Genomic DNA, 13,640 nt, shown 5'->3' with positions numbered 1-13,640 from the left:
TGTTGATCAGCGACTGCATTAATTTTAATGTTGGTTGTCGACTGTCGGTATTTTTTATTGTATTTTTCTTTTCTTTATATTGTATCTCTATTTTCTTTTATTTTTTATTTTCGATAAGTTTACTGGTATGACACGTTTTTATCTATATTTAAAACACATTTTCTTGTGTTTTTAGCATGTTTTTTAGTTATTTGATCTTTTTTCATTTCTTTTTTAAAGGGTTGATTTGACATCGTCACGACTGATCAGGATGACACTTATTTGATATTTTGTTGATCTTCCCTACTAAAAATAGCTCGAGTCTGATTTATAATTTTTCAGTAGTCTTTCAATAACTTTATACTCTTTTTTTGTTCGTTTGCCGATGTATTATGAATCAAACCAGAGAAAATCAGAGAAGGAAGAAAGGAAATTGAAAGTAGATTTAAGTTGGAAATAAAATTCAAGGATTACAGATGTCTTCACGTTTTACATGTTGTTTTATTTATATTTTTTTAAATCCTCAGTAACGAACAAAATCTGTTAACGCCTGGGGTGTCTCTCTCCCTCTCAAACTTCTGCAAATTTCTCGGTTGTCCTTGGTTACTGCTTCTGCATTGCCAGCTCCTCCTAGATATTCATTCTTATTTCTTGATGTTGTTATCTCAGCTCCTTCCATGACAGTACCCCTTCCTGAAAGAATGACCTTGTCCTCAAGGTTCTCAGTTGGTGCAGGTGGAACAAATTCCTCGGTTATCAAAGGCAAATGAGTGATTTGTTGAAGAGGTTGGCCCTTACAAGGTTTGAGTTGGGACACATGAAATATTGGATGGATACGAGCGGACTCCGGGAGTTCTAGCTTGTAAGCGACAGGTCCAATGCGTTTTGTAACTCGGTAGGGCCAAAGAATCGTGGACCAAGCTTCTGATTTTTCCGTAGTCATAACGAAAATTGTCTATAAGGTTGTAAACGCACAAAAGCCCAGCTACCTTCTTCTAGTTCCAGTTCGCGTCGATGCTTATCCGCCTGAGTTTTCATACGTCCTTGTGCTTGACTTAAATTGTGTTTCAAGACCCTAAGTAATGCATCACTCTCTTGCAAGTCACGATTTACCTGAGCATTAGGAGAAATTCCTTCTAGGTAGTGAACGATGGTGGAAGGTTCACGCCCATACAAAGCTTGAAAAGGAGTGATACCAGCTAAGGTCTGATAAGCCATATTGTACCAGTATTTAGCTCATACTAAGTATTGTTCCCACTTGCTCGGATCATCCCCTGCCATACAACAAAGATACATCTCGAGACACCGATTCAAAGCTTCGGTTTGCCCATCAGTTTGTGGGTGATAAGATGAGCTTAAACACAACTCAGTCCCCTGTAATTTGGCTATTTCTGTCCATAATTCGCTCACAAAAATTCGATCCCTGTCACTGATTATTGTTCTTGGTATTCCATGAAGTTTTATGATCCCTTGAACCATAATGTTGGCCACATATTTGCTATCAAAGTGCCTCGGTAGTGCAAAAAAATGTCTGTATTTAGTGAGTCGATCGACCACCACCAATATAGTCTCCTTCACATTAGATTTCAGCAAGCCTACAATGAAGTTTAAAGAAATATCTTCAAATACTTGGTTGGGAATGGGAAGTAGTTGAAGAAGGCCAGCTGGAGCCAAACTAGTGCTTTTCATACGTTGGCAAACTTGACATTCAGAGACAAACTGACGAACGTCTCTCCTCATACCATTCCAGTAGAAATTGGCATCTAATCGTTGAAACGTACGAGTAATACCAGTATGTCCCCCATTTGCAACCAACATCAAACCTTCGTGTTCTTTGTAACCAGCATAGTCAGTCACATCCTTTAGAATGTTATCCCGAATATACTAAATATCAACATCTTGCCGACTTGCAGCTCGTATATCATCAATAATGCCAAATAGTGGACGAGAGAAAGCCATGAGAGTAGCTTCGATTTCTCGAGACAATGCATCAGCAACATTATTAAGTTTTCCCTGTCGATAACGAATCTCAAAATCATACCCGATTAATTTTGACAACCATCTTTGTTGTTCTGGAGTCTGTATAGTCTGTTGGTTTAATTCGCGTAATGATTTTTTATGAGTAATGATGCTAAATTTTCGTTCAACCAGATATTGTCGCCATTTCCCTACTGCCTGGGTGATGGCAAACATTTCTCGGTTGTAAGTGGAAGTAGCTTGCATTCTTGGGTTAAGTTTTTGGCTAAAATTAGCCAAAGGTTTACCCTCTTGGGTTAAAACGACTCCTATCCCTGTTCTAGAAGCATCAGTTTCGACATGAAATTCTTTGTCAAATTGTGGTAATCCCAACAATGGAGCAGAACAAAGACATACTTTCAACTTATCCATGGCGTGTTGAGCTGCTTTAGTCTATTCAAATGACTTCCCTTTGCCAAGTAAATCAGAGATTGGCGTTGCAATGGTTGCAAATCCTTTAATAAATTTGCGATAATATCCTGCGATGCCCAGAAAACTTCGCACATCCTTGATCGTTGTAGGTATCGGCCATGCTTTTATTACCTCAACCTTTGAAGGATCTACTGACAAACCCTCTCGAGAAACTACATGACCCAGATACTCAATTGAGGTTTGTTTGAATATACATTTGATGCTTTTTGCAACAAAACCATTCTCTTGCAGCGTTTGTAGCACTTGTCGTACATGGTTTAAGTGTTCCTGTCAATTTTGACTATACACAAGAATGTCATCCAGAAAAATCTAAACAAATTTACGTAGAAATTGGCGAAAAATATAGTTCATTATTGCCTGAAAAGTGGATGGCGCGTTTGTTAATCCGAATGACATTACGAGAAATTCGTAATGTCTGTCGTGTGTTCGAAATGCCGTTTTCGAAACATCTTCAGCTTTGACTCAGATTTGATGATATCCAGCAAGAAAATCTAACTTAGAGAAGAAGTGAGCATTACCCAGTTCATCAAACAATTCATCGGCAATAGGGATCAGAAATTTATCTTTAACTATAATTACATTTAAATCACGATAGTCCACACAAAACTGCCATGTTCCGTCATTCTTCTTTACGAGCAGCCTTAGGGAAGAAAAAGGGCTATTACTCTTGCGAATCAATTGATTTTCCAACATGTCCCGAACCTGACGTTCTACTTCATCTTTCTGAAAATAAGGATACTTGTATGGTATGACATTAACCGATTTACTCATAGGTTGTAGGTGAATAGTATGATCGATTTCTCTTATCGGCGGTAAACCGTGTGGATCTACAAAAACCTTCAAATCCTTTAATAAATTTACGATAATATCCTACGATGCCCAGAAAACTTCGCACGTCCTTGATCGTTGTAGGTATCGGCCATGTTTTTATTACCTCAGCCTTTGAAGGATCTACTGACAAACCCTCTCGAGAAATTACATGACCCAGATACTCAACTGAGGTTTGTCTGAATGTACATTTGCTACTTTTTGTAATAAAACCATTCTCTTGCAGCGTTTGTAGCACTTGTCGTACATGGTTTAAGTGTTCATGCCAATTTCGACTATACACAAGAATGTCATCCAGAAAAATCAAAACAAATTTAAGTAAAAATTGGCGAAAAAGATCGTTCATTATTGCCTAGAAAGTGGATGGCGCGTTTGTTAATCCGAATGACATTACGAGAAATTCGTAATGTCTGTCATGTGTTTGGAATGCCGTTTTCGAAACATCTTCAGCTTTGACTCAGATTTGATGATATCCAGCAAGCAAATCTAACTTAGAGAAGAAGTGAGCATTACCCAGTTCATCAAACAATTCATCGGCAATAGGGATAAGAAATTTATCTTTAACTGTAATTGCATTTAAAGCACGATAGTCTACGCAAAACCGCCATGTTCCATCATTCTTCTTTACGAGCAGCCCTGGGGAAGAAAAAGGGCTATTACTCTTGCGAATCAATTGATTTTCCAACATGTCCCGAACCTGACGTTCTACTTCATCTTTCTGAAAATAAGGATACTTGTATGGTCTGACATTAACCGGTTTACTCATAGGTTGCAGGTGAATAGTATGATCGATTTCTCTCATCGGCGGCAAACCGTGTGGAGCTACAAAAACCTTCTCAAATTCAGACAATAGTGTTTTCATATCCCCTATGTTCAACATGTTCTGTGTAGCCAGTTGTACATCGCTTTGCAACAAATAACATGCAGCAACAACTTTAGTATTTGTCATACGTCGTAAGGAATGCAAATGTATGGATTGAGGAGCTAACCCCGTGTTCCCTTGTTAACGATGTTCCTTGTCCCCTTGACAAAATTGAAAACTGAGCGTTGCAAAATCCATAGTCACCGGTCCTAGAGTGGCCATCCAAGCGACGCCTAAGACCATTTCAGTACCTTCCAATGGTAGCACATAAAAATCAGTTGTCAATTTGGTACCTTGAACTCGCAATTTGAGATCGCGGACACAACCTTCATTTTGTAATTTTTCTCCATTTCCCACCAATACCCAGAAATTCGGCACTGCCGTCACTGGTAGACCCAAATGTTTCGCTACTCGAGATTGGACAAAGTTATGGGTACTTCCACCGTCAATCAAAATTCGCACCTGGCGTCCACGAACCTCTCCCATAACACGAAGAGTATTAGGAGTTAAACATCCTGCAAGAGCATTGAAGGAGACCAAAGATTGTTCACGTGTAGTATCATCGGAGCTTTCTAGTTCATTGCTCTCATTTGTCATCACCAGAGTGGTCTGAACTGGTTGTTCGTCCTCCTATTCATCATCCAAAAAGAATAATTGAGGATCTTTGCACTTGTGGCCTGGGACGAATTTAGCGTCACAATAATAACATAACCCTTGCTCACGCCGTGATTGAGCTTCAGCGGTAGAAATCCGACGAGGTTGCATAGGAGTAGAAGATACTGTATAGTGTTCTGATGGTAGTGGACGAATTGTTTGTGCTTTAGACGTTGATGGACATGTTGTTGGCGTAGGTAAAATAGGAGGTAGTTTCATATTTGGCATGCGGCTCATTACCTTCCGTGTCTCATTAAACTTGGCCTCATGAAATCGAGCCAAAGCTAGCACCTCACTCATTGAATTAGAACGATGTCTCAAGACCTCATTTTTAATATCTGGATGAAGCCCAGACATAAAACATTGTGTAAGGAACTCATTCGAGAGGTTGGTTGTGCGCAGGGCCATATGTTCAAAGCGTGTTTTATAATCTTCCACTATCGTGATTTTAACCAGCTTGGACAACTGCCCTTCTGGCGATTCGATTTCCATTACTCCGAATCGTCGTCGAATCGCACCGACTAAATGGTGCCAACCCGCCAGTTGTCTTTGGCGTTGCATCCAACGAAACAATTTCTTGGCAGTTCATTCCATTCTGAAGGACGTCATTGTTACCCGATGATGGTCTTCAGTGCCGTAAAATTCAAAGAAGTTTTTTGTAGATGCCAACCACTCTTCTTTCCCATTGAATATGGGTAATTCTACTTGGACCGATTTTGGCGAGAAAGGAAATATGTCCTCTTATTCATCTCGTATTTTCGATTTGTCTCGGTTACTCCTGATATCCACAGAATCGTCGCCTTCAGTAAACGTAGTTGTCGTAGTGCCCAACCGTGCAGAAATCATCGCCAACTATCGCAGGACTTCTTGAAGGGTTTTTTGAGTGGAGGCGTTCCAGTTCTTCTTCTCCTCCGCATTAGCTTGAATAGAGGTCAACAGTTGATCGTGACGTGCACTTGTCTCCTCCAAGGATTTGATTGCTTCAGTGTTACTCACCATGGTATTGAAACTCAACGAAAGCACCAAATTGTTATGAATCAAACCAGAGAAAACCAGAGAATGAAGAGAGTAAATTGAAAGTAGATTTAAGTTGGAAATAAAATTCAAGGATTACAGATTCCTTCACGTTTTACAAACTGTTTTATTTATATTTTTTAAATCTCAGTAACGGACAAAATTTGTTAACGCCTGGGGTGTCTTTCTCTCTCTCAAACTTCTGCGAATTTCTTGGTTGTCCTGGTTGTCCTTGGTTACTGCTTCTGCATTGCCAGCTCCTCCTAGATATTCATTCTCATTCCTTGATGTTGTTATCTCTGCTCCTTCCATAACATGATGTGATCATCTTTGTTTGTATCATCTTTGTTTGAGCTTATTGGTTTGATTTTTAATCTTTTGTTGTTTGATATAAACGTGATCTTAAGTTGTAGTTCTGTAAGCCTTTATTGTAATTTAGGATATTTTTTATTTTGAATAAAATTGATTTATTTTATAAAAAATTATATATAAAAGAAAAACAAAAGCATTAATTGATTAACAAAATCTTAATCTTTTTATTTCTCTGACAACACCAAGAAGCGGCACTGAGTATTTATGGCTCGCTGGAAAGGATTCGCACTCTGACTAAACAAAACTAGAGGAAAGCAATTTTAGAAAAGGGTGGTGCTGAGTGTTGATGGGGAATCTTTGTGTTTATCATCATTATTATCCATTTTAGATTAATTTAATTACTTCCGGTTAGATCACCTTTATGGTTGTCTTTTGTTATTAATTATGATTAATTAATTATTTGACCAACTAATTAAATTATAGTATATGACGTGCGTTATTTTTCGCATCAAAATAATTCATTCTTCTCAAATAATAAATAAAGAAAATTTAATGTATTAAAAGAGAAATAAGGGTCGATTCCACTGAGACTAAGAAAACTTTATGATTTATTCGTGTTTTGTTTAATATTTGTAACAACCCGAAAAAACAATATTTAAATCGGTGTAATTTGGTGACTAAATTAAAAATTTTCAAAATTTGTAGGCCATTTTAGAAGTAAAGGAAATTCAAAGACCAAACCTTGAATTTACCCTAAAATTATCGGCATCTTTGGTGATATAAGCGTGTTTTCTGGTTTCAAACCAGAAAACACAAAAGTTAATTGCTTAAACTTTGCTCTCCCGTACCCCTCCTTTCAAGCTCGATTCCGACGTCGTCCGACTTTCAATCATAAAATTGAAACCACCGTCGTGTTCATCTTCGACCCGTGAACAAAACCCTGTAAACCAATTATAGCAAAACGCTGCCAAACGACGTGAATTTTGAGTCAAAGTCTCAACGTTTTTTTAGCACCACCACCGAGAAAATCATAAATTCATCTCTGATCGTTGATCGGTTTTCGACACTTCTAGCACCATCGTGTTCCTTGTGTCGTTCCGAGTCCGACGGTATCCTCCTTGTCTGCGTAGGCGGCGACACGTATGGGAGGTGAAGCGGTCAAAGTTTCGACCGAGTGGAAATCGAGCTCTCCACCGTTCAAAAATTTGAACCGAGGTTAGTAGGTGACTCAAAATCCCTTAAAAGAATTTTTAGAATTTTTTTTCAGGAATTTTTGGAGACCGGAGGACGTCATACGCGCCCCCACACGCCGCCCCTACGCGTGGGGAAGATTTGGACGGGTGATAGCTTATGTTGACCGGCTTGACCGGTCCAAACCAATCTGAACCGGGTTGACCCGACCCGACCCGTTTACCCGACCAGATGATATTTTGGGAATTATTTTTAAAATAATGATATTTTGGTAATTATTTTTAAAACGATGATATTTTGGTAATTATTTTTAAAATGGTGATATTTTGGTAATTATTTTTAAATCGGTGATATTTTAGTAATTATTTTTAAAGTAGTGATATTTTGGGAATTATTTTTAAAAAATGTGATATTTTTGTAATTTTCGACTGTAGACTATTGAACCCCTTTGACCGGCTTTAAACGACCATTAAACGACCTTTGATTTTGATCAAGTATACATATTCTGACATTTTTCGACGTGCCGAATCCGTTTCCGAATTCCGTTTTGCCAAATTCAAACCCGAAGGACTTCAATTCATCAGTCAAACCCGTTGACTTTAACTTTGACCAAGAATTTAAATTTTTGAAAAGTCATACTTTATGTTTTTCGACGTCCTGATTTCGATTCCGCAATCCGTTTGGTCAAATTCAAACTGAAAAGCCTCCAAATTGATAGTCAAACCTGAAAAATGCTTATGTACTAAAGATTTTCAGCTTTGAATGATTAAGTAAGACTTGTGACTGATAAATTATAAATGTTTGAAGGTACAAGAGACTCTCCTGACCGTTCGACAGCCCGACCCAGCTTCTCTAGATCAGTTAAACCACGTGGGCCAGTATTCACCCATATGACCCATAAATTTTATGATTTTAGAAACTAATTATGATATCCATTAGTAATATAGTGTTATTATGAATTAGGTTCAAAAACTGTAGCAGAGCGTGGCGAGACCAACAATCAGTAGATCTACTATTTGAAACTATTATCGAGGTGTGTTCCCTATTTATTACTGAACTGTTTTATTTGTTTTAATATGTGGTACACTGAATTATTTGGTTATTGTTTTATTGATGCACCGATTTAATGTGATGGTTTATGGATTATGATTGCTATCTGATTTTTCTTTTGAAATGGTATATGATTACCATGTTTATGGATTTATGGAATTTATGTCACGGTGCAATTGAATTTTTGGAATACGAATTTATAAAGTACAACTCTGATCAAGCTGGAAAATTTTACGGACCTAATGTGACTCTTAGGTAGGCTCTGCGGCCCTGAGATCATTCTCGGGTTAGCCCTATGGCCCTAAGATGTGTTCTTAGGTAGGCCCCACATCCCCGAAATATATCTTGGGTAGGCTCTCAGGCCCTAAGATGTTCCCTTAGGGTAACTCTTTTATGAGATTTACTAAAGTAAAATTTTATGAGATTTACTGGACTATGATTTGTTTAGTGTACCTATCATGATTTTATAGTAATGTTGGGACACACTGAGCCTAGCTCACTTTTCAAAAATGTTTTCCCCTTTCAGATACTGTTGGTTAGATACACTTGATCAAGCATTTGGAGGATCAACATATCTCTTGAAGTATATCGTATTGTAATGTTTTATCTTTTAAGTTGACTCTATTTTGGTAACATGGGCTTTATTTTAAAAGTATTGGATTTTATAATGATTACTATTTTGCTATTTATGTTGGTTTATTGTAATTTGGATTTTTAAGACATGTTTAAATTAATTTGTTATTTATTTATTTATTATTATTATGATATTTATGAGTTGGGTTTTTATAGTATAATTTATTATAATTTCATAAATGTCATTTATAATGTGATTTTTCATTAATTGAATAACAGTTTTGGAAAATGTCTTTAAGAGTCATGAATGTGATCCACTAGACTTAGTTGAAACGCATAGATGAAGAGAAATAAAATAGAAGAAAGAAAAATAGAAAGATTTCAAAGAAAATTAAAAAGAAATTTAAATAAAAAGTTTAAAAGAAAATTCAATATGTTAAAATCAACCTTAGGCTTTCGCTTTGGCTCAATTTTCTTCGGATCATCGAATTAGATTTTCCCTTTGAGATTCATGTTGGTTACTTTGTCTACAAGGGCATGTTGGTTACTTTGTCTACAAGGGCAAACCTCGTGACTCTTCTTTGTATACCGAATACTCAAGGCAATCTTTGATTTCGACTTTGAAAAATGATCTGATCAACATCAATTATCGTATATCAATAACTGGTTTTGTTCGTGAATACAGACTCGAATTGTTGTTTCAATAACTACTAATTTTGATCTCAATTCCCTCTTAGCAAGGCAATCTTGCCAAGTGTGTTCCCAAGAAGTCGAATGTGCTTTCAATAAGCCGATCCTTCCATTCACATATTTAATCGCAACAACATCTTGACCAAAGTCAATCTTTGATTTTGAAAACTATTTTGATATTGAAAATAAGCGTAGATATTGAGAGAGATATTCCGAAGTTATTCAAGTGTTTTTCAATTCTCACATTGGAATTGACTGATCAATTTAACCCTCGGCTTGAAAGAAAATTAAAGAAAAATGAAAATAAAATAAAAGAATTTTTATTAAACTAAAGAAAGAAAGAAATGATGATTCATTTAGGCTTACTCAAGGGGTATTTATAGCCTTCTAAAATCCTAAGAAATTACATTTAAAATTAAAAAGATAATTCCTAAAAATTAAAAATAAAATAAATCCTAATTTAAATTTGAAAAATGTGGCTAAGTCTCTTTCTTCACGTAATCTGCTGACTGGACCTTCTAAAAGCTGCTGACTAGATGCTACATCAGCAACGTCATGCCCAAAGTCATGCCCCTAATTCAGTCATGAATCCAGAAAATAAAAAATTGCACAATTTCATCAGTTTTAGCAACATTTTTTGAATATATTGTTCTGCATTGAAAATGAACGAAAAGGGCCAAGTTAGCAACTTAAAATAGTCAAGGAGTAATTGATCATAAAATAATATATAATTTAAGCACTAATCAAATTCCCCCTCACTTATTCAATGCTTGTCCTCAAGTATTTCTCAATTATCATGCAAAAAATCTCAAGTTGCCAGCTCTAATTTCATAGAATTTCCAAGATTTCTAAGCAAACTCAATCAAGCAAGACATAACCAATTAAGTGTAAATCAACCAAGGCATTTCAATCATCCATCAATTTCAAAGAATTCAAGATTTAGTTCCTCACATGAGTTCACTCATTTCCCTCACATGAGAGAATCGCTCAAGCCTAAACTAATCAACACATTGTCATGGGCTTGTAATTAAATCTAATCTCCACTACTTAGTATGAAAATGATGCATTAATCAAGAGGACTTCAAAACGGGTTGTAATGGGGCTAAGGTTTGGGTAGGATAAAGGCCAAAAAATGGGGTTTCAAAAATTCAAGACAAAGTAGAGATCATTTTGAAAATTTATTTAAAGGAAGGTAAAAATTAAATGAATGCGAAACAAGCAAAACAAAACTTTATTCATTCATTTTTTCCTTTTTTTTCTTTTTTCTATTTCGAAACATTCTATTTTTTCTTTCAGTTTTTTCTTTTTTTTCCTGCTTGAACTAAAAAACAATTTGAACTGGATTTTCTACTCACTCGAATTAAAACTGTACTGTTTGAACCAAATTGCCCTATTTTTTCTATTTTTTGAATATGGTAAATTTTTGGACTATTTTGTTCGATTCTATACTATTTTGAATAGGGTTTAAGGTTAAATTCGACCGACCCCTGCTTCAATTGAAACAATTTTTTGCCTTGTCTTCATACGTATTTGAATTAAAATGATCGGGGTACCTATAAAATTCAAATTAAAGATAAAAAACGTAAAATAAACAAACGAAAATTAAAAATTAAAAATTGAAAATGAATTAAAAGAAACGAATTAAAAGAAAACGAAATGGGTTGCTTCCCATAAATCGCTATTTTTAACGTCGTTAGCTCGACGACCTGATTCAGACTACATGTTCTGAGATAAATGCTTCTTCCACTTCCTGATCATAAATTAAAAACAAAGAAAGAAAGAAATCAGTAACTCGCCGTTAGTCCCCGATAACGATGTCAATTTGACGCGCGCCGCTTTTCACGTCAAAATAATTCATTCTTCTTAATTAATAAATAAAAGAAATTTAACGTAGTAAAAGATAAGTAAGGGTCGATCCCACAAAGACTAAGGAAACTTCATGACTTATTCGTTCTTTGTTTAATCTTTGAGCCAATAAGTGGATGAAGTAGAATTTGAGTAATGGTGGGGATTTATAGATAAATATAAATATAATAGAAGGAAAAATAAAAAGATTTCAAAGAAATTAAAAAAAAAAGTTTAAAAGAATATTCAATATGGTAAAATCAACCTTAGGCTTTCGCTTTGACTCAATTTCCTTTGGATCGTCGAATTAGATTTTCCTTTCGAGATTCACGTCAATTACTTTGTCTACAAGGACAATTCTCGAGACTCTTCTTTGTATATCGAATACTCAAGGTAATCCTTGATCCCGACTTCAAAAATTGATCTGATCAACATCAATTGTCGTAGATCAATAATGTTTATGTTCGTGAATACCGAATCGAATTGTTGTTTCAATAACTACTAATTCCAATCTCAATTCCCTCTTAGCAAGGCAATCTTGTCAAGTGTGTTCCCAAGAAGTCGAATGCGCTTTCAATAAGTCGATCTTTCCTCTTACACGTTTAATCGCAATAAAATCTTGATCAAAGTCAATCTTTGATTTTGAAAACTGTTTTGATTTTGAAAATAAGCACAGAGATTGAGAGATATATTCCGAAGTTATTCAAGTACTTTTCAATTCCCACGATGGAATTGACTGATCGCTTTAGCCCTCGGCTTGAAAGAAAATTAAAGAAATATGAAAATAAAAAAAAAAGAATTTTTATTAAACTAAAGAAAGAAAGAAATGATGATTCATTTAGGCTTACCCAAGGGGTATTTATAGCCTTCTAAAATCCTAAGAAATTACATTTAAATTGAAAAAGATAATTCCTAAAAAATAAAAATAAAATAAATCCTAATTTAAATTTGAAAAATGGGCATAAGTCTCATTCTTCACGTAATCTGCTGACTGGACCTTCTAGAAGCTGCTGACTAGATGCCATATCAGCGACGTCATGCCCCTAATTCAGTCATGAATCCAGAAAATAAAAAATTGCACAACTTCATCAGTTTTAGCAATATTTTTGGAATATATTGTTCTGCATTGAAAATGAACGAAAATGGCCAAGTTAGCAACTTAAAATAGTCAAGGAGTAATTGATCATAAAATAATATATAATTTAAGCACTAATCAAATTCCCCCTCACTTATTTAATGCTTGTCCTCAAGTATTTCTCAATTATCATGCAAAAAATCTCAAGTTGCCAACTCCAATTTCATAGAATTTCCAAGATTTCTAAGCAAACTCAATCAAGCAAATGTCAAAATTCAAGATCAATCAAGCAAGACATAACCAATTAAGTGTAAATCAACCAAGGCATTTCAATCATCCATCAATTTCAAAGAATTCAAGATTTAGTTCTTCACATGAGTTCACTTATTTCCCTCAAGTGTTTTGGGTGAGAGAATCGCTCAAGCCTAAACTAATCAACACATTGTCATGGGCTTGTAATTAAATCTAATCTCCACTACTTAGTATGAAAATGATGCATTAATCAAGAGGACTTCAAAACGGGTTGTAATGGGGCTAAGGTTTGGGTATGATAAAAGCCAAAAATAGGGTTTCAAAAATTCAAGACAAAGTAGAGATCATTTCAAAAATTTATTCAAAGGAAGGTAAAAATGAAAGGAATACGAAACAAAACTTTATTCATTCATTTTTTCCTTTTTTTTTCCTTTTTTCTTTTTCTAAACATTCTATTTTTTCTTTTTCTTTTTTTCTGTTTGAACCAAAAAACAATTTGAACTGGATTTTCTACTCACTCGAATTAAAACTGTATTGTTTGAACCAAATTGCCCTATTTTTTCTATTTTTTTGAATATGGTAAAATTTTGGACTATTTTGTTTGATTCTATACTATTTCGAATAGGGTTTAGGGTTAAATTCGACCGACTCCTGCTTTAATTGAAACAATTTTTTGCCTTGTCTTCATCCGCAGTTGAATTAAAATGATCGGGGTACCTATAAAATTCAAATTAAAGATAAAAAACGTAAAATAAACAAACGAAAATTGAAAACTAGAAATTGAAAATGAATTAAAAGAAACGAATTAAAAGAAAACGAAATGGGTTGCTTCCCATAAATCACTATTTTTAACGTCGTTAGCTCGAC

The sequence above is a fragment of the Hibiscus syriacus genome, unplaced genomic scaffold (assembly GCF_006381635.1).
Source record: "Hibiscus syriacus cultivar Baekdansim isolate YM2019G1 unplaced genomic scaffold, ASM638163v2 tig00000340_pilon, whole genome shotgun sequence".
Classification (NCBI taxonomy): Eukaryota; Viridiplantae; Streptophyta; class Magnoliopsida; order Malvales; family Malvaceae; genus Hibiscus; species Hibiscus syriacus.
The sequence above is the reverse complement of the archived record's forward strand: the minus strand, read 5'-3'. Positions refer to the sequence as shown.